We start from the raw sequence: 26,191 nt of genomic DNA, 5'->3' as shown, positions 1-26,191 counted from the left end.
TTTCTGTCTGGTAACCAATCCTCTATCCATGCTAATACATTACCTCCAATCCCAGGAGCCTGTATCTTGTGTAATAATCTTTTGTGTGGCATCTTATTGAATGCCTTTTGGAAATCCAAATACACTACATTCACTGCTTCCCTTTTATCTACCCAGCTAGTTACATCCTCCAAAAACTCTAATAAGTTAGTTAAACACAATTTCCCTTCCATGTTGACTCTATCTAATCATGTTACTTTCATTTTACTTTTCCCAAAAAGATAGGAGAACATGTCCTTTGATTCTGCAGTGCTTTAGTATAGCCGCACCTTTCATCGACACTGTGTGCCTAGCCAATTATCTTCCATGAAAGGAAATCTCCAAACATTCCATTCCTCATTGCCAAGTTCTTCTCATCACAAGAATCCATGCAGGTCCAACCGACGGTCAGTATTAAATTTCAACACAACGTGTATATTTCTGATATTATCTTGTATTACACACCCTGCCTGCATAACTCCTATATGCCATGGAGTGACTCACACCTTCCATCCTCCGGATGTGGTTACACAGCATGTTGCCATTGCACACAACACTCCTTCTACATGTGCAATTCCAAATAACTGAAATCTTCCAGTGACTGTTCGGAAAATTTCCATCTTCTGTGGGATCATCAGAATTCCTTTTGTGTGTTCTGTTGCCAAGACAGATACAGACAGGAATCTATTTACTTTGTGGCATAACACAGTTGAGTTTGTGAGATATTTCTATGAGGTCAACACAATTGTACTGCATGCAAATGATGCGTTCTTTCCACTATTAGTGCCAACATTTGCTTCCCGCAACTAAGAAGAGTATCGGGGGAATATCAACATGCCACTTCAGGCACCATCACTGTTACTTTATTTTAAATGAAGGGGAGGGCTGGCATATCGGCCTTTGACTTCTTGCCAAACATCACATCACTTGGAATCATAAATTTAAAACAAGTAATTCCTTCTCATTGTCCTTTGCACTTTTAAATAGATTTCCTGGTTGCTGCTGTGTTGGGTTGATCTTGGAAGCAGATTTCTGCCCTCTGCAGCATTCTTTGACTCTTTTGTTCAGAAGGATTTTCCTGAAAATGTAAGAGTTTGAACATGCCAAGAAAAAGAACAATACTAAAACTTTCCATATATTTTGAACTTGTTCTCACTTATGTCCATACATTTTTTTTAACCTATAATGTTAATGCCATATTTAAAACCTACTGGGGGTTCTGCCCAGCAAGTGCAGTGGACAAGGCTGTAAACCCAGTCCCAATTTGCAGAGATGTCATTTCTACGGTTGGGGCAGGATGCTGATCCCTGGAAGGGCGCCTCAGTGGCATTAGCCTAATCCATCTTGGAGTAACTCCGTTCCCCAGCCAGCAACTCCATCCCTCACCCTGGCAACTGTCTGAGGCTGAACCAGACTGTTTGCAACCTTGGTGTCATATTTGACCCTGAAATGAGCTTCTGATCACATATCACAGACCGCCTATTTCCACCTGTGTAACATCGCCCAATTCCGCCCCTGCCTCAGCTCATCTGCTGCTGAAGCCCTATTCCAAGCATTTGTTACCTCTAGACTTGACTATTCCAATGCACTCCTGGCTGGCCTTCCTCATTCTACCTTCTGTAAACTTGAGGTCATCCAAAACTCTGCTGCCTGTGTCCTAACTTATACCAAGTCCCCCCCATCACTCCTGTGCTCTATGACCTACATTGGTTAAGCAACACATCGATTTAAAAATTCTCAACATTGTTTTCAAATCTCTCCATGGCCTCACCCGTGCCTACCTCTGTAATTTGCTCCAGCCATACAACCCTCTGAGCTATCTGCACTCCTCTAATTCTGGTCCCTTGAGCATTCCTGATTTTAATCCCTCCACCATCAGTGGCCATGCCTTCAGCTACCAAGGCTCTAAGCTCTGGAATTCCCTCCCTTAACCCCTCTGCTTCACTTTTCCCCTTTAAGACACTCCTTAAAAGCTACCTCTTTGACCAGGTGTGCCCTAATATATCCTTATGTGGTTCGGCTACAAATTTTGTTTGATAATGCTCCTGTAAAGCACCTTGGGACATTTTACTACATTGAAGGTGCTGTATAAATACAAATTATTGCTCTTCTTGAAAATGTTCGCAGCCGTTTTGCCTGAGGTGCCTTGAGGCAATTTTCCAGCTGAAGATGAAGTCCCGTCTTCACACTGAGGACACCCTCCATCGTGTTGCGTGGCACTACCACCCGGCTAAATGGGATAGATTCAGAACAGATCTAGCAGCTCAAAACTGGGCATCCATGAGGCTCAGTGGGCCATCAGCAGCAGCAGAATGGTATTCCACCACAATCTGTAACCTCTTGGCGGGGCATAATCCTCACTCTACCTTTACCATCAAGCCATGGAATGAACCCTGATTCAATGATGAGTGTAGAAGAGCATGCTAGGAACAGCACCAGGCTTACCTAAAAATGAGGTGCCAACCTGGGGAAGCTGCAACACAGGACTACATGCATGTTAAAAAGGGGAAGCAACATGCTATAGATAGGGCTAAGCACCTCTTGCCAAGCTGTTCCAGTAAAGCTGCAACACTGGCATCTACCCGACAATATGGAAAACTGCCCAGGTATGTCCTGTCCACAAAAAGTAGGACAAATCCAATCCGGCCAATTACCACCCCATCAGTCTACTCTCAATCATCAGCAAAGTGATGGAAAGTGTCATCGACAGTGCTATCAAGCAGCACTTACCAACAACCTTCTCACCGATCCTCAGTTTCGGTTCTGCCAGGACCACTCGGCTCCAGACCCCATTACAGCCCTGGTCCAAACATGGACAAAAGAGCTGAATTGTAGAGGTGAGGTAAGAGTGACTGCCCTTGACATCAAGGCAGCATTTGAGAGAGTGTGGCATCAAGGAGCCCTAGTAAAACTGAAGTCAATGGGACTCAGGGGGAAACCTCTCCACTGGCTGGAGTCATACCTAGCACAACGGAAGATGGCTGTGTTTGTTGGAGGTCAATCATCCCAGCCCCAGGAGATTGCTGAAGGAGTTTCTCAGGTCAGTATCTTAGGCCCTACCATCTTCAGCTGCTTCATCAATGACCATCCCTCCATCATAGGATCAGAAGTGGGGATGTTTGCTGATGATTGCACAGTGTTCAGTGCCATTCGCAACTCATCAGATAATGAAGCAGTCCACGCCGGCATGCAGCAAGAAATGGACAACATTCGGCCTTGGGCTGGTAAGTGGCAAGTAACATTCGTGCCGCACAAGTGCCAGGCAATGACTATCTCAAACAAGCGAGTGTCTAACCACTGCCCCTTGACATTCAACGACATGACCATCCCCGAATCCCCGATCATCAACATAGACCAGAAACATAACTGGACCATCCACATAAATACTGTGGCAACAAGAGCAAGTCAGAGGCTGGGTATTCTCACCTGCGAGTGTCTCACCTGAGTTCCCAAAGCCTTTCCACCATCAACAAGTCACAAGTCAGGATTGTGATGGAACACTCTCAACTTGGCTGGATGAGTGCAGCTTCAACAACACTCAAGAAGCTTGACACCATCCAGGATAAAGCAACCCGCATCATTGGCACTTCATCCACCACCTTAAACATTTACTCATTCCACCACCAGCACATGGTGGCTGCAGTGTGTACTATCTACAAGATGCATGGCAGCACCTCCCAAACCCGTGACCTTTATTACCTAGATGGACAAGGGCAGCAGATACATGGGAACTCCATCACCTACAAGTTCCCCTCCGAGTTAAACACCATCCTGACTTGGAAATATATCACTATTCCTTCATGATCGCTGGTCAAAAACCTGGAACTCCCTCCTTAACAGCACTGTGGGAGTACCTTCATCACATGATTGCAGCAGTTCAAGAAGGCGGCTCTCCACCACCTTCTCAAGTGCAAATAGGGATGAGCAATAACTGCTGGCCTTGCCAGTGACATCCACATCACATGAATGAATAATAAAAAAGATAAAATTAATCAGAACTGTTCAATAGTCTTCTCTGGGTAAAGCTTTCAAAAGGCCTCAACAATATTTGCACCAACCCTTATCTATCAAGAGTTCTGATGAGGTCTTATAAAGGTAGAATGAGCTGAATTCCCAGGTTATCCTGCTAATTCCCCAAAGCACACCGCCTTGATGGTGGAGCAGCCTGTTCCCATCCTACAGGAAAACAGCAATCTGCAATAAATAGTGGAGCCTCAGCAGAACCAGGTTCTGCCTCAGAATCCAGCTGCTGATGGGGGAAATCGACCAATTTTTGTCCTTGGGTCTAACCGGTATTTTGAAGCTACTATTTTTCTCCCTTTACTTTTCTTTTATGGCTGCTTTTAACATTTTATTTTGCTTTCTCTGTTCCATTCCTTTCCATGATTGGTGTTTGTCATGTATGTACTTTTGGGATCACTAGCCACTAGATGGCGTCACTGTTGGAGGCCATTGGGCTGCACACATGTCTGTGCAGCCCAAATATAAAAGGCCAGCCATTTTGTATATTCGTCACTTTGGGCCTCGATAAAGCAGAGCCAAGGTCATACCTCTTGGAGTTAAACATTACTCAGTCTAATAGTTATTGCATACATAAAATTTAGCGACAAGGCAAAAAGAACTTCTGCATGCAAAAATTAGCACAATTGGATTGTTGGAGCGATTTGTGGAAGGAGAAGATTGGGCAGATTTTGTGAGCCATTTGAGCCAACAAAATGAGGGAGGTCGGCGACACAGATCAGCACCGGGCGGTGTTCCTGAAGGTTTGTGGTCCAAAAATTTATCGTCTGATAAAGGATCTACTCCTGCCTGTGAGTCCATCAGAGAAGATGCATGAAGAATTGTGTACATTGGTACAGGACCACCTTAAGCCAGACAAAGGCATCATCATCTCGAGATACAGATTTTACACGCACGTTCGTTCGGAGGGCCAGAATAAGGCAGAATTAGTTTCCGAACTGAGATGTCGAGCGAGGCCGTGTAAGTTCGGGGTTCTGTTGGCAGACATTCCGCGGGACTTCTTTGTAATCGGCATCAACCACGAGGTGATTCTGCGTAAACGACTGGTAGTGGAGACATTGGACTTGAACAGGGCCATCACTATCGCTCAGTCATGCATGACGACGGATAGAAGTCTAAAGCAGATATCAGTGAAAAATCGAAACTCGGCAAGTACTGTAAATGTGATAGATTCGGTGTTTGGCAGAGCGGCACATGGCAGGGCCTACCTGACTGCGTATGCGAGACCTGTGGCTGCCCAAAGTCCACCAGCGGAAATGCACCCGATTTCTCCGTGTTGACATTGTGGGGGAAATAACCGGCACCAGCAGTGCCAATTTAAGCAATATAGTAGCAAAGGCTGTCTGAGAGTGGGGCATCTCCAGCGCAAGTGTCCGCAGATGAGCAAGCATGCTGCGACACACCACATGGAGGATGATGGTCATAGAAACATAGAAACATAGAAAATAGGTGCAGGAGTAGGCCATTCGGCCCTTCGAGTCTGCACCACCATTCAATATGATCATGGCTGATCATGCAACTTCAGTACCCCATTCCTGCTTTCTCTCCATACCCCTTGATCTCTTTAGCTGCAAGGGCCACATCTAACTCCCCTTTGAATATATCTAACGAACTGGCCGCAACAACTTTCTGTGGTAGAGAATTCCACAGGTTCACAATTCTCTGAGTGAAGAAGTTTCTCCTCATCTCGGTCCTAAATAGCTTACCCCTTATCCTTAGACTGTGACCCCTGGTTCTGGACTTCCCCAACATTGGGAACAATCTTCCTGCATCTAACCTGTCCAATCCTGTCAGAACTTTATATATTTCCATGAGATCCCCTCTCATTCTTCTAAGTTCCAGTGAATATAAGCCGAGTCGATCCAGTCTTTCTTCATATGTCAGTCCTGCCATCCTGGGAATCAGTCTGGTGAACCTTTGCTGCACTCCCTCAATAGCAACAATGTCCTTCCTCAGATGAGGAGACCAAAACTGTACACAACATTCAAGGTGTGGCTCACCAATGCCCTGTACAACTGCAGTAAGACCTCCCTGCTCCTATACTCAAATCCTCTTGCTATGACGACCAACATACCATTTGCCGCCTTCACCGCCTGCTGTACCTGCATGCCTACCTTCAATGACTGATGTACCATGACACCCAGGTCTTGTTGCACCTCCCCTTTTACTAATCTGTCACCATTCAGATAATAATCTGCCTTCCTGTTTTTGCCACCAAAGTGCATAACCTCACATTTATCCACATTATACTGCACCTGCCATGCATTTGCCCACTCACCTAACCTGTCCAAGCCCCCTGCAACCTCTTAGCATCCTCCTCACAGCTCGCACTGCCACACATCTTAGTGTCATCTGCAAACTTGGAGATATTGCATTCAATTCCTTTGTCTAAATCATTAATGCATATTGTAAATAGCTGGGGTTCCAGCAGTGAGCCCTGCTGCACCCCACTAGTCACTGCCTGCCATTCTGAAAAGGACCCGTTTATTCCTACTCTTTGCTTCCTGTCTGCCAACCAGTTCTCTATCCACGTCAATACATTAGCCCCAATACCATGTGCTTTAATTTTGCACACTAATCTCTTGTGTGGGATCATGTCAAAAGCCTTTTGAAAGTCCAAATGCACCACATCCACTGGTTCTCCCTTGTTCACTCTCCTAGTTACATCCTCAAAAAATTCGAGAAGATTCGTCAAGCATGATTTCCCTTTCATAAATCCATGCTAACTTGGACCGATCCTGTCACTGCTTTCCAAATGCGCTGCTATTATGTCTTTAATAATTGATTCCAACATTTTCCCCACTACTGATGTCAGGCTAACTGATCTGTAATTCCCTGTTTTCTCCCTCCCTCCTTTTTTAAAAAGTGGGGTTACATCAGCTACTCTCTAATCCATAGGAACTGATCCAGTGTCTATAAAATGTTGGAAAATTACCACCAATGCATCCACTATTTCTAGGGCCACTTCCTTAAGTACTCTGGGATGCAGACTATCAGGCCCTGGAGATTTATCGGCCTTCAATTCCATCAATTTCCCGAACACAATTTCCTGACTAATAAGGATTTTCTTCAGTTCCTCCTTCTCGCTAGACCTTCAGTCCCCTAGTATTTCCGGAAGGTTATTTGTGGCTTCCTTCGTGAAGACAGAACCGAAGTATTTGTTCAATTGGTCTGCCATTTCTTTGTTCCCCATTATAAATTCACCTAATTCTGACTGCAAGGGACCTACATTTGTCTTCGCTGATCGTTTTCTCTTCACATATCTATAGAAGCTTTTGCAATCAGTTTTTATGTTCCCTGCAAGCTTACTCTCATACTCTATTGTCCCCTTTCTAATTAAACCCTTTGTCCTCCTCTGCTGAATTCTAAGTTTCTCCCAGTCCTCAGGTTTGCTGCTTTTTCTGGCTAATTTATAAGCATCTTCCTTGGATTTAACACTATCCCTAATTTCCTTTGTTAGCCACGGTTGAGCCACCTTCCCCGTTTTATTTTTATGCCAGACAGAGATGTACAATTGTTGAAGTTCATCCATGTGATCTTTAAATGTCTGCCATTGTCTATCCAGCATCAACCCTTTAAGTACCATCCACTAGTCTATACTAGCTAATTCACGTCTCATACCATCGAAGTTACCTTTCTTTAAGTTCAGGACCCTAGTCTCTGAATTAACTGTGTCACTCTCCATCTTAATGAAGAATTCTACCATATTATGGTCACTCTTCCCCAAGGGCCTTGCACAACAAGATTGCCAATTAATCCTCTCTCATTACACAAGACCCAGTCTCGGATGGCCTGCTGTCTACTTGGTTCCTCGACATATTGGTCTAGAAAACCATCCCTTATACACTCCAGGAAATCCTCCTTCACCGTATGGCTACCAGTTTGGTTAGCCCAATCTCTATGTAGATTAAAGTCACCCATGATAACTGCTGTACCTTTATTGCATGCATCCCTAATTTCTTGTTTGATGTCATCCCGAACCTCACTACTACTGTTTGGTGGTCTGTACACAACTCCCACTAGCATTTTCTGCCCTTTGGTGTTCCGCAGCTCTACCCATACAGATTCCACATCATCCAAGTTAATGTCCTTCCTTACTATTGCGTTAATCTCCTCTTTAACCAGCAACGCTACCCCACCTCCTTTTCTTTTCTGTCTATCCTTCCTGAATATTGAATACCCCTGGATGTTGAGTTCCCAGCCTTGGTCACCCTGGAACCATGTCTCCGTAATCCCAATTACATCATATCCATTAACAGTTATCTGTGCAGTTAATTCATCCACCTTATTACGAATGTTTCTCGCATTGAGACACAGAGCCTTCAGGCTTGTTTTTTTTAACACTCTTTATCCTTTTAGAATTATGTTGTAATGTGACCCTTTTTGATTTTTGCCTTTGATTTCTCTGCCCTCCAGCTTTCCTTATCTCCTTTCTACCTTTAGCTTCTGCCCCCATTTTACTTCCATCTGTCACCCTGCATAGATTCCCATCTCACTGCCATATTAGTTTAAACCCTCCCCAACAGCACTAGAAAACAGTCCCCCTAGGACATTGGTTCCGGTCCTGCCCAGGTGCAGACCGTCCGGTTTGTACTGGTCCCACCTCCCCCAGAACCGGTTCCAATGTCCCAGGAATTTGAATCCCTCCCTCTTGCACCATTCCTCAAGCCACGTATTCATCTTAACTCTCCTTCTATTTCTATTCTGATTAGCATGTGGCACTGGTAGTAATCCTGAGATTACTACCTTTGAGGTCCTACTTTTTAATTTAACTCCCAGCTCCCTAAATTCAGCTTGTAGGACCTTATCCCATTTTTTACCTATATCATTAGTACCTATATGCACCATGACAATTGGCTGTTCACCCTCCACCTCCAAAGTACCCTGCAGCCGCTCCGAGACATCCTTGACCCTTGCACCAGGGAGGCAACATACCATCCTGGAGTCTCGATTGTGGCCGCAGAAATGCCTATCTATTCCCCTTACAATAGAATCCCCTATCACTATAGCTCTCCCACTCTTTTTCCTGCCCTCGTGTGCAGCAGAGCCACCCATGGTGCCATGAACTTGGCTGCTGCTGCCTTCCCCTGATGAGTCATCTCCCCCAACAGTACCCAAAATGGTATATCTGTTTTGGAGGGAGATGACCGCAGGGGACCCCTGCACTACCTTCTTTCCACTGCTCTGCCTGATGGTCACCCATTCCCTATCTGCCTGAGTAACCTTTACCTGTGGTATGACCAACTCACTAAACGTGCTATTCATGACATCCTCGGCATCGCTGATGCTCCAGAGTGAATCCATGCGCAGCTCCAGTGCCGCAATGTGGTCTGTCAGGAGCTGCAGCTGGATACACTTCGTGCACATATAGTACTCAGGAAGTGTCTCTGACCTCCCACATAGACCACCAAACAGTAGTAGTGAGATTGGGGACAGCATCAAACAAGAAATAAGGGATGTGTGCAATAAAGGTACAGCAGTTATCATGGGCGACTTTAATCGACATATTGTTTGGGCTAACCAAACTGGTAGCAATGCGGTGGAGGAGGATTTCCTGGAGTGTATTAGGGATGGTTTTCGAGACCAATATGTCGAGGAACCAACTAGAGGGCTGGCCATCCTAGACTGGGTGATGTGTAATGAGAAGGGACTAATTAGCAATCTTGTTGTGCGAGGCCCCTTGGGGAAGAGTGATCATAATATGGTAGAATTCTTTATTAAGGTGGAGAGTGACACAGTTAATTCGGAAACTAGGGTCCTGAACTTAAGGAAAGGTAACTTCGATGGTATGAGGGGTGAATTGGCTAGACTAGACTGGCAAATGATACATTAAAGGGTTGATGGTGGATAGGTAATGGCAAACATTTAAAGATCACATGGATGAACTTCAGCAAATGTACATCCCTGTCTGGAGTAAAAATAAAACGGGGAAGGTGGCTCAACCGTGGCTAACGAGGGAAATTAAGGATAGTGTTAAGACCAAGGAAGAGGCATATAAGTTGTCTAGAAAAAGCAACAAACCTGAGGACTGGGAGAAATTCAGAATTCAGCAAAGGAGGACAAAGGGTTTAATTAGAAAGGGGACATTGGAGTATGAGCGTAAGCTTGCAAGGAACATGAAAACTGATTGCAAAAGCTTCTATAGATATGTGAAGAGAAAACGATTAGTGAAGACAAATGTAGGTCCCTTGCAGTCGGATTCAGGTGAATTTATAATGGGGAACAAAGAAATGGCAGACCAATTGAATAAATACTTCGGATCTGTCTTCACGAAGGAAAACACAAATAACCTTCCGAATGCATTAGGGGACAGTGGGTCTAGTGAGAAGGAGGAACTGAAGGATATCCTTATTAGGCGGGAAATTGTGTTAGGGAAATTGATGGGATTGAAGGCCGATAAATCCCCGGAGCCTGATAGTCTGCATCCCAGAGTACTTAAGGGAGTAGCCCTAGAAATAATGGATGCATTGGTGATCATTTTCCAACTGTCTATTGACTCTGGATCAGTTCCTATGAACTGGAGGGTATCTTATGCAACCCCACTTTTTAAAAATGAGGAAGAGAGAAAACAGGTAATTATAGACTGGTTAGCCTGACATCAGTAGTGGGGAAAATGTTGGAATCAATCATTAAGGATGAAATAGCAGCGCATTTGGAAAGCAGTGACAGGATCGGTCCAAGTCCGCATGGATTTATGAAAAGGAAATCATGCTTGACGAATCTTCTGGAATTTTTTGAGGATGTAACTGGCAGAGTGGACAAGGGAGAACCAGTGGATGTGGTGTATTTGGACTTTCAAAAGGCTTTTGACAAGGTCCCGCACCAGAGATTGGTGTGCAAAATCAAAGAACATGGTATTGGGGGTAATGTACTGACGTGGATAGAGAACTGGTTGGCAGACAGGAAGCAGAGAGTCGGGATAAACGGGTCCTTTTCAGAATGGCAGGCAGTGACTCGTGGACTGCCACAAGGCTCAGTGCTGGGACCCCAGCTCTTTACAATATACATTAACGATTTAGATGAAGAATGCAGATGACACTAAACTGGGTGGTGGTGTGAGCTGTGAGGAGGACGCTCAGAGGTTGCAGGGTGACTTGGACAGGTTAGGTGAGTGGGCAAATGCATGGCAGATGCAGTATAATGTGGATAAATGTGAGGTTATCCATTTTGGGGGCAAAAACACGAAGTCAGAATATTATCTGAATGGCGGCAGATTAGGAAAAGGGGAGGTGCAATGAGACCTGGGTGTCATGGTTCATCAGTTATTGAAAGTTGGCATGCAGGTACAGCAGGCGGTGAAGAAGGCAAATGGTATGTTGGCCTTCATAGCTAGTGGATTTGAGTATAGGAGCAGGGAGGTCTTACTGCAGTTGTACAGGGCCTTAGTGAGGCCTCATCTGGAATATTGTGTTCAGCTTTGGTCTCCTAATCTGAGGAAGGACATTCTTGCTATTGAGGGAGTGCAGCGAAGGTTCACCAGACTGATTCCAGGGATGGCTGGACTGTCATATGAGGAGGGACTGGATCTCACTGGAGTTTAGAAGGATGAGAGGGGATCTCATCAATACGTATAAGATTCTGACGGGACTGGACAGGTTACATGCAGGAAGAATGTTCACGACATTGGGGAAGTCCAGAACCAGGGGACATAGTCTTAGGATAAGGGGTCGGCCATTTAGGACTGAGATGAGGAGAAACTTCTTCACTCAGAGAGTTGTTAACCTGTGAAATTCCCTGCCGCAGAGAGTTGTTGATGCCAGTTCAGTGGATATATTCAAGAGGGAGTTAGATATGGCCCTTACCGCTAAGGGGATCAAGGGTTATGGAGAGAAAGCAGGAAAGGGTTACTGAGGGAATGACCGGCCATGATCTTATTGAATGGCGGTGCAGGCTCGAAGGGCCAAATGGCCTACTCCTGCACCTATTTTCTATGTTTCTATGTTTCTATGCTTCTTGCACAGGAGGACATAACACGGGTCTGGGCTCTCCTGCCATGACTTAACCCTTAAATTAACTTAATTTGGCAACAATGCCAAAGGTTACCTACCGATAAGGAAATAAAAAGAAAAGAAGATTCAATAATCACCAATCCACCGCCAATCACTTACCGCTTCGCTGTGACGTCACACTTCGATTTATTTTTACTTCTTTGTTTTACATTCTGCCTCTGCACCAGCTGGCCCCCTCCTATCTGCCGCCGCTCCCAGTTTCTGCCGTCGTCTAGCGCAGATCCGGATACGCAATCCGAGATACCAGAGGAGGAAGTGTGTGGACTGTACGCATTCCTAACTCAGAGCAAACCGAAATTTAATGGGGTGCCAGTATCGATGGAACACGGGGGCGAGTCAATTGATAATGAGCCAGAGGGCATTCAACCAGCTGTGGGATACTAAGGCTGTGAGGCCCAGGCTGAGTCCAGTCAATGCCAAGTTGCACACGTACACCAAAGAACTCATAACGGTGATTGGCAGTGTCACAATTAAAGTGTCGTATGACGGTGTGGTTCATGAGTTACCGCTATGGATTCTCCCAGACAATTGCCCAACGCTGTTCGGCAGGAACTGGCTTGAAAAAATCAGATGCAATTCAAACAACATCAAGGCCTTATCATCGGAGAAAGATACATGTGCCCAAGTAATGAGCAAGTTCCCCTCACCGTTCGAACCAGGCATCGGCAACTTCACGGAAGCCAAGATACAGATCCACGTGGACTCGGATGTAAGACTCATCCATCATAAAGCTCGGGCAGTTCCGTATATGATGAGGGAGAAGGTCAAAATCGAACTGGACAGACTCCAGCGTGAAGGGATCATATCACCAGTTGAATTTAATGAATGGGCCGGCCCCATTATTCCTGTGCTGAAAAGTGATGGCACAGTCAGAATCTGTGGCGACTACAAGGCTACGATCAACAGGGTTTCGAAACAGGATCAATACCCGTTACTGATGATTTGTTTGCAACATTAGATGGGGGGAAGTCATTCATCAAACTGGACTTGACGTCAGCCTACATGACACAGGAGCTGGTCGAGACATTGAAGAGACTTACGTGCATTAACATGAATAAAAGACTGTTTATTTATCACAGGTGCCCTTTTGGAATTCACTCGGCTGCAGCAATATTTCAGAGGAACATGGAGAGTCAAATGAAGTCCGTTCCCAGAACCATCGTGTTACAAGATGACATCCTGATCACAGGTCGTGACTCCGAGGAACATCTGAACAACCTGGAAGAGGTTCTACCTCGTCTGGATAAAGTGGGACTCAGACTGAAATGCTCGAAGTGAGCCTTCATGGCACCAAAGGTCAAATTCCTGGGGAGGATAATTGCTGCTGACGGCATCAGGCCCACGGACGCGAAAACCAAGGCCATCAAGAATGCACCTAAGCCGCAGAATGTGACGGAGCTGCATTCGTTCCTGGGTGTACTCAACTACTTCGGTAACTTCCTACCTAAATTGAGCACCTTATTAGAACCACTGCACATGCTGCTAAGAAAAGGCGACAACTGGGTGTGGGGTGCGTCTAAAGACAGAGCTTTTGAGAAAATCACTAATCTGCTTTGCTCCAACAAGCTGCTGGTACATTATGACCTATATAAACATTTAGTATTGGCCTGTGATGCTCGTCATATGGAATTGGTTGCATACTCCAACAAGCTAATGAGCCGGGTAAACTTCAACCAGTCGCGTTTGCTTCAAAAAGTTTGTCTAAAGCGGAAAGAGCCTACAGCATGGTAGAGAAAGAAGCAAAAGGCTGTGTGTATGACGGTGCGGTTCATCAGTACCTGTTTGGTCTTGGGCTTGAACTGGAGACAGATCACAAGCCGCTCATTTCACTGTTCTCTGAAAACAAAGATATCAATACCAATGCTTTATCCCGCATCCAGACGTGGGTGCTGACATTATCCGCTTATGATTATGTCATTCACCATGGACTTGGCACCGAGAATTGTGCCGATGCTTTGAGCCGTCTGCCGTTGCCCACACCGGAGGTAGAAACGCCACAACCGGCGGACCTATTGTGAGTAATGGATGCTTTTGAGAGTGAAGGAGCCTCTGTCACAGCTAAACAAGTTAAGACCTGGACCAGCCAGGACCCGATTTTATCGGTGGTGAAGAGTTGCATCCTCAAAGGTGATTGGTCTGCCATACCCAAGCAAATGTGCGAGGAGACCAAACCTTACATTCGTCGCAAAGATGAACTGTCTATTCAGTCGGATTGTATACTGTGGGGAAATCGTGTTGTTATGCTCAAGAAAGAGAGAAAAAAATTTGTACATGAGCTACATAGCACACATCCCGGCATTGTAATGATGAAAGCCATCGCCAGGTCTCATGTATGGTGGCCGGGAATTGACTCTGAGCTGGAATCATGTATGCATCAGTGCAACACTTGCATGTAGCTCAGCAAAACACCAGCGAAATCGCCGCTGAGTCTGTGGTCGTGGCCGTCCAAACCATGGTCCAGGATCCACATAGACTTTGCAGGTCCCTTCCTGGAGAAGATGTTTTTCGTTGTGGTGGATGCATATTTGAAGTGAATAGAGTGTATAATCATGTCATCCAGCACACCCACAGCTACCATTGAGAATCTCAATGTCATGTTCGCGACACATGGTCTGCCTTGTAGTATATGTAGGCACCTTTACTAATGACTCCAGGGTATGATACTTAAACTGTGCAGACCTGCAGTCCTTTATTTGCAGCTCCTGAGTGACGACAACAAGCTGTAAGTTCCCTTTTATACTGGGTTACCTGCCATGTGCAGGCAACCCCTAGGTCTCCAGCAGCAGCACCCTCTGGTGTACAGGTAAGGTGTGTACAGTATAAGGGTACATTCAATGTGACATAACAGTGTTACAGACATCCACAGTAACCAGGCATGCATACACAACAATATTCCCCCTGAACATTTTTCATATCCTTATTGTCATGACCAGGGGAGATGATCAGTGGTGGGCTATGGGAGGTTGTGGTGAGGGTTCTGTGATTGCCAAGTGTGACCCGTGTGCTTGAGGCTGGCCTCGTACGTTTCCCCTCCCTCACACACAAACCAAGTGGGTGTTACATAAGAACATAAGAACATAAGAATTAGGAACAGGAGTAGGCCATCTAGCCCCTCGATCCTGCTCCGCCATTCAAAAAGATCATGGCTGATTTGGCTATGGACTCAGCTCCATTTACCCGCCCGCTCCCCGTAACCCTTAATTCCCTTATTGGTTAAAAATCTAGCTATCTGTGATTTGAATACATTCAATGAGCTAGCCTCAACTGCTTCTCTGGGCAGAGAATTCCACAGATTCACAACCCTCTGGGAGAAGAAATTCCTTCTCAACTCGGTTTTAAATTGGCTCCCCCGTATTTTGAGGCTGTGCCCCCTAGTTCTAGTCTCCCCGACCAGTGGAAACAACCTCTCTGCCTCTATCTTGTCTATCCCTTTCATTATTTTAAATGTTTCTATAAGATCACCCCTCATCCTTCTGAACTCCAACGAGTAAAGACCCAGTCTACTCAATCTATCATCATAAGGTAACCCCCTCATCTCCGGAATCAGCCTAGTGAATCCTCTCTGTACCCCCTCCAAAGCTAGTATATCCTTCCTTAAGTAAGGTGACCAAAACTGCACGCAGTACTCCAGGTGTGGCCTCACCAATACCCTGTACAGTTGCAGCAGGACCTCCCTGCTTTTGTACTCCATCCCTCTTGCAATGAAGGCCAACATTCCATTCGCCTTCCTGATTACCTGCTGTACCTGCAAACTAACTTTTTGGGATTCATGCACAAGGACCCCCAGGTCCCTCTGCACCGCAGCATGTTGTAATTTCTCCCCATTCAAATAATATTCCCTTTTACTGTTTTTTTTTCCAAGGTGGATGACCTCACATTTTCTAACATTGTATTCCATCTGCCAAACCTTAGCCCATTCGCTTAACCTATCTAAATCTCTTTGCAGCCTCTCTGTGTCCTCTACACAACCCGCTTCCTCACTAATCTTTGTGTCATCTGCAAATTTTGTTACACTACACTCTGTCCCCTCCTCCAGGTCATCTATGTATATTGTAAACAGTTGTGGTCCCAGCACCGATCCCTGTGGCACACCACTAACCACCGATTTCCAACCTGAAAAGGACCCATTTATCCCAACTCTCTGCTTTCTGTTCACCAGCCAATTCTCTATCCATGCTAATACATTTCCGCTGACTCCACGTACCTTTATCTTCTGCAGTAACCTTTTGTGTGGCACCTTATCGAATGCCTTTTGGAAATCTAAATACACCACATCCATCGGTACACCTCTATCCACCATGCTCGTTATATTTTCAAAGAATTCCAGTAAATTAGTTGAACATGGTTTCCCCTTCATGAATCCATGTTGCGTCTGCTTGATTGCACTATTCCTATCTAGATGTCCCGCTATTTCTTCCTTAATGATAGCTTCAAGCATTTTCCCCACTACAGATGTTAAACTAACCGGCCTATAGTTACCTGCCTTTTGTCTGCCCCCTTTTTTAAACAGAGGAGTTACATTAGCTGCTTTCCAATCCGCTGGTACCTCCCCAGAGTCCAGAGAATTTTGGTAGATTATAACCAATGCATCTGCTATAACTTCCGCCATCTCTTTTAATACCCTGGGATGCATTTCATCAGGACCAGGGGACTTGTCTACCTTAAGTCCCATTAGCCTGTCCAGCACTACCTCCCTAGTGATAGTGATTGTCTCAAGGTCCTCCCTTCCCACATTCCCGTGATCAGCAATTTTTGGCATGGTTTTTGTGTCTTCCACTGTGAAGACCGAAGCAAAATAATTGTTTAAGGTCTCAGCCATTTCCACATTTCCCATTATTAAATCCCCCTTCTCGTCTTCTAAAGGACCCACATTTACTTTAGTCACTCTTTTCTATTTTATATATCGGTAAAAGCTTTTACTATCTGTTTTTATGTTTTGCGCAAGTTTACTTTCATAATCTATCTTTCCGTTCTTTATTGCTTTCTTAGTCATACTTTGCTGTTGTTTAAAATGTTTCCAATTGTCGAGTTTCCCACTAACCTTGGCCACCTTATACGCATTGGTTTTTAATTTGATACTATCCTTTATTTCCTTGGTTATCCACGGCTGGTTATCCCTTCTGTTGTGGGATCCCTCGGGGAGGTAGCCACGGCAGCAGTGGGTGATGTGTATACACTGTGATGTGGGCAGTTGTGGGGTGGTGGGCAGTGCCACAAGACTGGGTGGGCTCCTTGTCCACCAATTGGGATGAGAGTCAGGTCTTCCCAGGGTGTGCCAGGGAAGCTGGAGGGTATTGGCCTCAGGCTGCTGGTGTTGGCCTTGGTGGCCATGGGCTGTAGGGCTGGTCTGGTGCCATTGATGGTGGTTGGGCTACCCATTGACCATTGTCCCTGTAGTGGGTCTACTCCCACTGCTTGTGTGTGTGTCCTGCAAGGGGCATTACATTCGTTCCAAAGGTCCAGGCTACATGGTCAGGTAGCCTGCTGGACCTGGGGGTCTCCCACAGGGGGAGTCCATTTCCTTCAGCATGGTCCCTGTCGGACCCAATGTCCTTTGGCAGTATCCTACCGGTACACATGACACCTTGACTCTGATCACACATAGTTGAGCCTGCATTATACATTCTAGCATTTGCATCACTTTTGGGTGTCCTGGTTTCAACAGACATGGTTACATTAGACATTTCCCAAACTCTATCATTACTGCTAAGCATAATAAACTTGTTCTTAACCTTACTGACACCTGCATTCATCTCATTAGTCACATTAGTTAAACCAGCATCACAATTCATTGTTACATTGTATACATTTTCATATTTGCACCCTTTAATCGCATCTTTAGCTTTAAAGTCCATGTACTCAAATAGTTGAAACTTCCCCTTTAAATTTCTTTGGTTACCGGTCTCCTTTAAGGGAGCCTTCAAATCCGATTGGCCGCTCGGTGTCATGTGATGCTCCTCCATACTCACTGGTGGCATGGCGGTGGCCATTTTGATTACATGTTTCTCCTTGTGCTGCTAGTGCTGCAGCCATTTCCTGGCTTTCCTGCAGGAGGGCTGTGGTGGTCTTTTCTTCCACAGGGCCACTTCGCCTGATGTGGACCCGGTTCATCCAATTCCTGCCCAGCAGCGTGGGACTGTCACCGGCTACAATCCACAGGGAGAGTTTGTTCAACACACCACCCTGGGAGACCTGGACGTCTACGCTGCCAACGATTTGGATTTTACCTTTGGTGTAGTTGAGCAGCTTTGCCTGGACAGGAGACAGTTTTGGTCGAGTGGCAGGATTCATCCAAATTTTTTCAAAGGTCATTTGGCTCATCACAGACTGACTCGCCCCTATGACGATCTCCATGGAGACTGGGACCCCATCGATGTCCACTTCCATCATCCATGGAGAACTTCCGGTGGAGCAGGTAAAGATTCCATTCTCTTCTTCCAGGGTTTGAGCAGCTTCATCTTCATCTGTGTCGGAGCCCCGGTGATCAGCCAACTCATCAGGGACACAGTGAGTACAGCCTTTTCTGCACTTTCTCTGAAGGTGCCCTTTCTCTTTGCAACCTTTGCATGCATAGACTTTGTAGTGGCACTGGTGGGCCCTGTGGTTTCCTCCACAGCGTCAGCACGGGGTCATCCGGTTTGCCCATGTGGCGGACTCAGGGTTGCGGGACTCAGGGCAGCATTTCTGCCTTTAGAAGTGTCCATGCGGTGCACTGCGCTCGCCAGTTTAGAGTCCTGGGTCAGTATTCGCCTGGAGTCGCTGGCCGAAACCATGTAGGCCTGGCTCACTTGAATTGCTTTCTGCAGAGTGACCGTGATGTCAGCCGAGAGCACTTTGTGTAGGAGGCCTTCGTGGCTGATTCCGATGACAAATATGTCCCTTAGTGCTTCATTAAGGTGGTCGCCAAAATCACACAGTGCAGCTAGTCTTCTTAAGTGTGCAGCAAACTTGGCAATTTCTTGGCCCTCAGGTCGCCGGTCAGTGTAGAACCGGTGCCTGGCTATGAGGATGCTTTCTTTCGGTTTTAGTTGTTCCTGTATGATTGTTACAAGCTGCTCATAACTCTTGGTGGTTGTCTTCTCCGGGGCTAGTAAGTCCCTGACGAGATAATGGATGGTGGGCCCACAACTGCTAAGCAGGATGGCCCTGCGTTTGTTCGGTAGTGTGGCCGGTGTGTCCCCGTCCAGGTCGTTGGCTATAAAGAAGTGTTTCAATCTTTCCACAAAAGCCTCCCAATCTTCCCCCTCTGTAAATTGCTGAAGGTTGCTGAGGTTAGACATGTTGAACATGTAGTTCGTGACCTCGTATTCCCGTCGCCAGTTGTGGTGTATGTAGGCACCTTTAGTATACCCTGACTTGAATAATCATGTTGCATATAGAAGACAAAGTCAGCAAGGGTATCACGAACGCGCAGTTGTGTCATGCGATATTTCTGTAAATGATCCTGTATATGTTCTGAATTATGGTCAGGGTCCCAAGTGGATCGCTGGTACTGTCATGGCCAAGGAGGGCAATAGAGTATTTATTGTCAAGCTCAAAAATGGGCAAACATGCAGGAAACATATGGATCAGACAAAGCTGCGGCACACAGACGAACCGGAACAGTCGGAGGAAGAGACAATCGACGACCAACCAATCTACCCCCCAGTCATCAGAGGACTCAGTGGTCATAAGTGAATCGGGACTTTAAATCACTGACGTGTTCAATGAAAATGGACTTTCAATCCCTGACATGGCCATTGCCACTCCCACCAGGTCAGCCACCCAGCCACCAGTCACAACAGACTCTGAACACTCACCCAAGGTTGGAGTTGAACTGAGAAGGTCAACCCGGGAGCGTAAAACACCGGACCTTCTCAATTTGTAAAAGACTGTGTTAATATCTCAGAGCGGGGTATTGTCATGTTTGTACTTTTAGGATCACTAGCCACTAGATGGCATCACTGTTGGAGGCCATTGGGTGTGCAGCCCAAGTATAAAAGGTCAGTCATTTTGTGTATTAGTCACTTTGGGCCTGAATAAAGCAAAGCCAAGGTCATACCTCTTGGAGTTGAATAGTACTCAGTCTAACAGCTATTGCATACAAAACAGTGTTCCTTTTCTTTTCTTTTTTAAACTTTCTCTTTTCTGAGCCCCTGCTGCTGCTGAAACAATGTGTGTGCTGCAATAAGTGGTTGCTGAGGCAGTGTGAAGATATGCTGATCTCTGTAAATTTTAGTGAATCACGATAGTTATTTTGGAAGTTTGCTGCAGTCATGAAAAGACTGCTACTGGATATTTGCTAGCATTTTCACTCTTATCTATTTATGTCCAAGATTTCTACTTCTGTATGGGAGTTTTGTAGAGATGACTACACAACATATCGAAACAGAGAATGGGCTCTTTGTCCTTACTGTTCCTAATATTATTCCAGCACGGTAGTATAAACCTTTACTGAAAGTTCACTAAATTGACCTTGTGAATGGTAAATGTGAAGCCACCTGGTATGGTTTTGAGTCCTATAAACTAATAAAGTGTCAAACTTCCGGGAACATTCTAGTTAGTTGATCTCAAGTGGGAGTGGTTGCTACAAGTGGCCTGAGAAAGGCAAGCAATCTGCAAGGATATCCACTCCTGATCAGTGTCTAGTGATGCCTGTTGAAAATGCTTGTGTATGTGTATGTGAGAGGAGGACACTAACAGACTTTTCTGTGTGGTTGAATGGACTACGATGGCCCATACATTTGTTATTGACTAAGCTTGTCATGAAGAATGTCAACTCAGAAGGGTGCTGCCTTTATCTTGCCAGAGATGTTCATATCCTGAGAATGAATTTAAAAAAAATCTGGGTTTCATACATAGGGGCATTGAGTATAAAACCAAGAAAGTCATGTTGAATTTGCAAAAAACCTTTGTTAGACCACAATTGGACTATCGTATGCAGTTCTGGGTGCTGCTTTAAAGGATATTACACCAATAGAAAGAGTACAGTGAAGATTCCACATAATTATACCGGGACTAAGTGACTAGAATTATGCAGAAAAGTTTGAAATATTGGGGCATTTCTCCAGTGGAACAGAGAAAGTTAAGGGGAGATCTAAAAAGCATTTTTTTTAATTATGAAAGGTTTGCATACAAATGTTTGAAATTTAGGATGTGAAAAGACCCGTCTAGACATGGGGCAACCATATACATTAATGACTACATTAACCACACCATGTTCTTGGAGAGAGAAAACAAATCTCACCGATTCAGGAAAACCTCAAGCAAAACTGCAGGAGACCATGCTAGTCCACACTCCTCATAATCCCAGATAATTCGCAACTTGACCACGCCACTCAGGAATTATCAAGTTCCTTTAAAAAGACTGTAGAAAATCCATACCCACCACATACTTCAGTGGTCTGTTCCAGAGGGCAATGACTGTCTACAAAAATAAATACTTCCTGGAATTTCAACTAACATTGAAAGGTGAGAGCGCGGAGCCGGATAAACAATTTTTCGGGTCCTCTGCACACCCTCTGCACAACTCCCCCATCCATTAAAACACAAACGTCTCGTAAAATGCATGAAGAAATAGATCCATAGAATGTTTATACACTGCATTAATAATAAAGCAAATCATATCACAATAGACTACACTTAAATGAAATAGATCCAGAGGTTGTATGCAGTTATTCTGAATTATGGTGAGCATTACTGGGGAGCCCCATATTTGACTGGACCTCTGGGCATGGGCCCAGTAGGCCTGTGTATTAATCAGTCTCTGGAGGTAGGAGGTATAGACTCAGGATTTACACTAGAAGAATAAAGCAGGTAGTTAGAAGATTTTATTTTCCACAAAGAGGGTTATTAGAAATTGGAGCTCTTTATCACAACTGGTTACTGAGGCAGAGGCTGTAACATCATTTAAAAAGGAATTGGATAAGAATTTGAAAAGGAATATATGAAAGGGTATAAGGAAGCAGATTAGAGTAGATAACTCTAGTTAAAGAGCTAACATTGGCACTGGTACTGGCACAGCTACAACAAACCAGTGGCCCCCTTCTATGCTGTATATTCTATTATAATATGTATCGTATGTTGAAGTTGATCACATAATACAAATGAAAGATACTTCCAGGCCAAATGAATCATGGAGGTAGAAATATAAATAGCTTTTATAATAAATTATTAAGACGGCATTTATATTGTAACTGTAGCTCTAGTGCAAAATGTTTTTGTTTTGCAGCAAAGCTAAAATTATCATTTAAATCAGAAGTCAGGGCATGACCTGACTCTGGAGCAAAGTGGAGTGAGGCTTTCTGGAGGAGTCATGTTAGGCTCTGACTGGATTTACTCTACTGCTTCTTGGCATCAGTGCAAAACAAAACTACTTCACACCAATGCTACAATTGTAGTCTGAATGAATACTAAAAATAAAGATTTGAGAGTTACATAAATATAACAATAATAAATAATCAGATATCCTTCATACATGCACAAACCCATAGATCACACTTGGTGAAGCACGCACTTGCCTGAGTATATACAGTGAAACTTGAGTTTTGAAGGATACCTGAGTGCCCAGTTGTGTGCAGCTCCTTTAATCTGGCAGGCATTAGTGAGACAATATTTAATGTACTTCATTCATGCTGTCCAAGCATGCAAGTAGGTATTGAAACAGTTTGGGTGGAGATAGGAACAATAAGGGGAAAAAGTCACTTGTGGGTGTAGTCTATAAGCCCCCTAACAGTAGCAAATCTGTTGGTTGGAGCATAAATCAGGAAATAGTGGGGGCTTGTAAAAAGGGAACAGCAATAATCATGGGTGATTTTAGCCTCCATATTGATTGGACAAATCAAATTGGTCAGGGTAGCCTTGAGGAGGAGTTCATAGAGTACATAAGGGATGGGGTCCTTGAGCAGTATGTAACGGAACCAACCAGGGGGCAGGCTAACTTAGATCTGGTCCTGTGTAATGAGACAGGATTAATAAACAATCTCCCAAGTAAAGGATCCCTCGGAATGAGTGATCATAGCATGGTTGAATTTCAAATCCAGATGGAGGGTGAGTGTTACACTCATGATAAATGGTGAGACTGAGTGCTGTGTACAATGAGCAAGTGTGACCGTAGCTCCTTTATTAAGGTTCCAGAGTACAGGTATCTCGTGGGTGGCCTGCTTATATACTGTGCTCCCAAGGGATGCTGAGATCCCTTGAGACTCCAACAGGTGGGCCCTCTGGTGGTCAGGTGTAATGCAAGTTAGAAAGGGTTAAATACATTACATTACTCCCCCGTGAAGCCAACAATACACTCATTTACAAGGTGAGACGATCTGGGGCTTTGCGCTCTCTTGTCGATCGTCTCGGTACAAATGCTGGTGTGGGTGGGTTGGTCAGTTCTTCACTGGGCTGTTGGGCAGCCGGCCTTGCCGGGCTGCTGGGGATGATGAGTTCGGCTTCGTGGTCAACTATGATGTCAGTTGCCACTTGTGTGTGTGTTGGAGGGTCAAAGTTGGTGGTGTCCTCTTCGGATTGTTCGTAACTGTTGGTGAACCGCAATTTGATTTGGTCCAAATGTTTTCTGTGCATTTGTCCATTGGTCAGTTTGACCTGAAACACCCTACTCCCCTCTTTGGCTCCCCTCGTGCCAGCGAGCCATTTGGAGCCATGTCCATCATTGATCTCAATATCGCATGACAAATTTGCGCGGCCATGGTATATACTTTGTTGATGTCGCTTGCCCTCCACGTGATCATGGAGATCAGGGTGGACAAGAGAGAGCCTTGTTTTAAGTGCCCTTTTCATGAGCAGCTCAGCTGGGGGAATCCTGCTAAGTGAGTGGGGTCTGGTGCGGTAGCTGAGCAGCACTCTGGACAACCGGGTCTGCAGGGAGCCTTCCGACACACGTTTCAAGCTTTGCTTGATGGTCTGAACTGCCCGTTCTGCCTGGCTGTTGGATGCGGACTTGAACGGGGCAATGTTCATAACATAAAAACTGACTGAAAAAGCTTCTATAGATATGTGAAGAGAAAAAGATTAGTGAAGACCAACGTAGGTCCTTTGCAGACAGAATCAGGTGAATTTATAATGGGGAACAAAGAAATGGCAGACCAACTGAACAAATACTTTGGATCTGTCTTCACTAAGTTAGACACAAATAACCTTCCGGAAATACTAGGGGTTCGAGAGTGTAGCAAAAAGGAGGAACTGAAGGAAATCCTTATTAGTCAGGAAATTGTGTTTGGAAAATTGATAGGATTGAAGGCCGATAAATCCCTAGGGCCTGATAAGCTGCATCCCAGAGTACTTAAGGAAGTGGCCCTAGAAATAGTGGATGCATTGGTGATCATTTTCCAACATTCTATTAACTCTGGATCAGTTTCTATGGATTGGAGGGTAGCTAATGTAACACCACTTTTTAAAAAAGGAGGGAGAGAGAAAACGAGGAATTATAGACCGGTTAGCCTGACATCGGTAGTGGGGAAGATGTTGGAATCAATTATTAAAGATGAAATAGCAGTACATTTGGAAAGCAGTGACAGGATCGGTCCAAGTCAGCATGGATTTATGAAAGGGAAATCACGCTTTACAAATCTAGAATTTTTTGAGGATGTAACTAATAGAGTGGACAAGGTAGAACCAGTGGATGTGGTGTATTTGGACTTTCTAAAGGCTTTTGACAAGGTCCCCCATAAGAGATTAGTGTGCAAAATTAAAGCACCTGGTATTGGGGCTAATGTACTGACATGGATAGAGAACTGGTTGGCAGACAGGAAGCAAAAAGTCGGAATAAATGGGTCCTTTTCAGAATGGCAGGCAGTGACCAGTGGGGTGCCGCAGGGTTCAGAGCTGAGACCCCAGCTATTTACAATATACATTAATGATTTAGATGAAGGAATTGAATGTAATATCTCCAAGTTTGCAGATGGCACTAAGCTGGGTGGCAGTGTGAGCTGTGAAGAAGATGCTAAGAGACTGCAGGGTGACATGGACAGGTTAGGTGAGTGGGCAAATGCATGGCAGATGCAGTATAATGTGGATAAATGTGAGGTTATCCACTTTGGTGGAAAAAACAGGAAGACAGAATATTATCTGAATGGTGACATATTAGGAAAAAGGGAGTACCTGGGTGTCATGGTACATCAGTCATTGAAGTTTGGCATGCAGGTACATCACGTGGTGAAGAAGGCAAATGGCATGTTGGCCTTCAGAGCTGGCGCATTTGAGTATAGGAGCAGGGAGGTCTTACTGCAGTTGTACAGAGCCTTGGTGAGGTCACACCTGGAATATTGTGTTCAGTTTTGGTCCCCTAATCTGAGGAATGACGTTCTTGATATTGAGGGAGTACAGCGAAGGTTCACCAGACTGATTCCCGGGATGGCAGGACTCACATATGAGGAGAGACTGGATCAACTGGGCTTGTATCCACTGGAGTTTAGAAGAATGAGGGGATCTCATAGAAACATATAAAATTCTGATGGGACTGGACAGGTTAGAGGCAGGAAGAATGTTCCCGTTGCTGGGGAATTCCAGAACTAGGGGTCACAGTCTAAGAATAAGGGGTAAGGCATTTAGGACCGAGATGAGGAGAAGCTTCTTCACTCAGAGAGTGGTTAACCTGTGGAATTCTCTACCGCAGAAAGTCGTTGAGGGCAGTTCGTTAGATATATTCAAAAGGGAGTTAGATATGGCCCTTACGGCCAAAGGGATCAAGGGGTATGGAAAGAAAGCAGGAAAGGGGTACTGAGGCTGAATGATCAGCCATGATCTTATTGAATGGCGGTGCAGGCTCGAAGGGCCGAATGGCCTGCTCCTGCACCCAATTTCTATGTTTTAATGTTTTTATGTAAAAAGGATGAACTACATCATCCGTCTGAAGAAAGTGAGTACCTGTTCCACCAACTGCTGACCTTCCATCTGCGAGCCTCTCCTTCAACATTCTCTTATTTCTCACCTTTACTATATAGTCACTGAAGCTTCATTTCACTGTTAAGGCCCGTATATATATATATGTGTGTTCTCGCAATGGAGGCTCCCTTTCATGTCACAGTTACAGTTGCATGTCAGGGACACACACTTGTGCACTCATTTCTGAGGCCTCATGACACCGCTACTCAGCAACCATTCTTTATTTTGCAGGCCAAGGTTGCGCACAACTGCATGGAACAGAGGAGGACTGG

Source organism: Pristiophorus japonicus, chromosome 1, assembly GCF_044704955.1.
Source record: "Pristiophorus japonicus isolate sPriJap1 chromosome 1, sPriJap1.hap1, whole genome shotgun sequence".
Classification (NCBI taxonomy): domain Eukaryota; kingdom Metazoa; phylum Chordata; class Chondrichthyes; family Pristiophoridae; genus Pristiophorus; species Pristiophorus japonicus.
The sequence above is the reverse complement of the archived record's forward strand: the minus strand, read 5'-3'. Positions refer to the sequence as shown.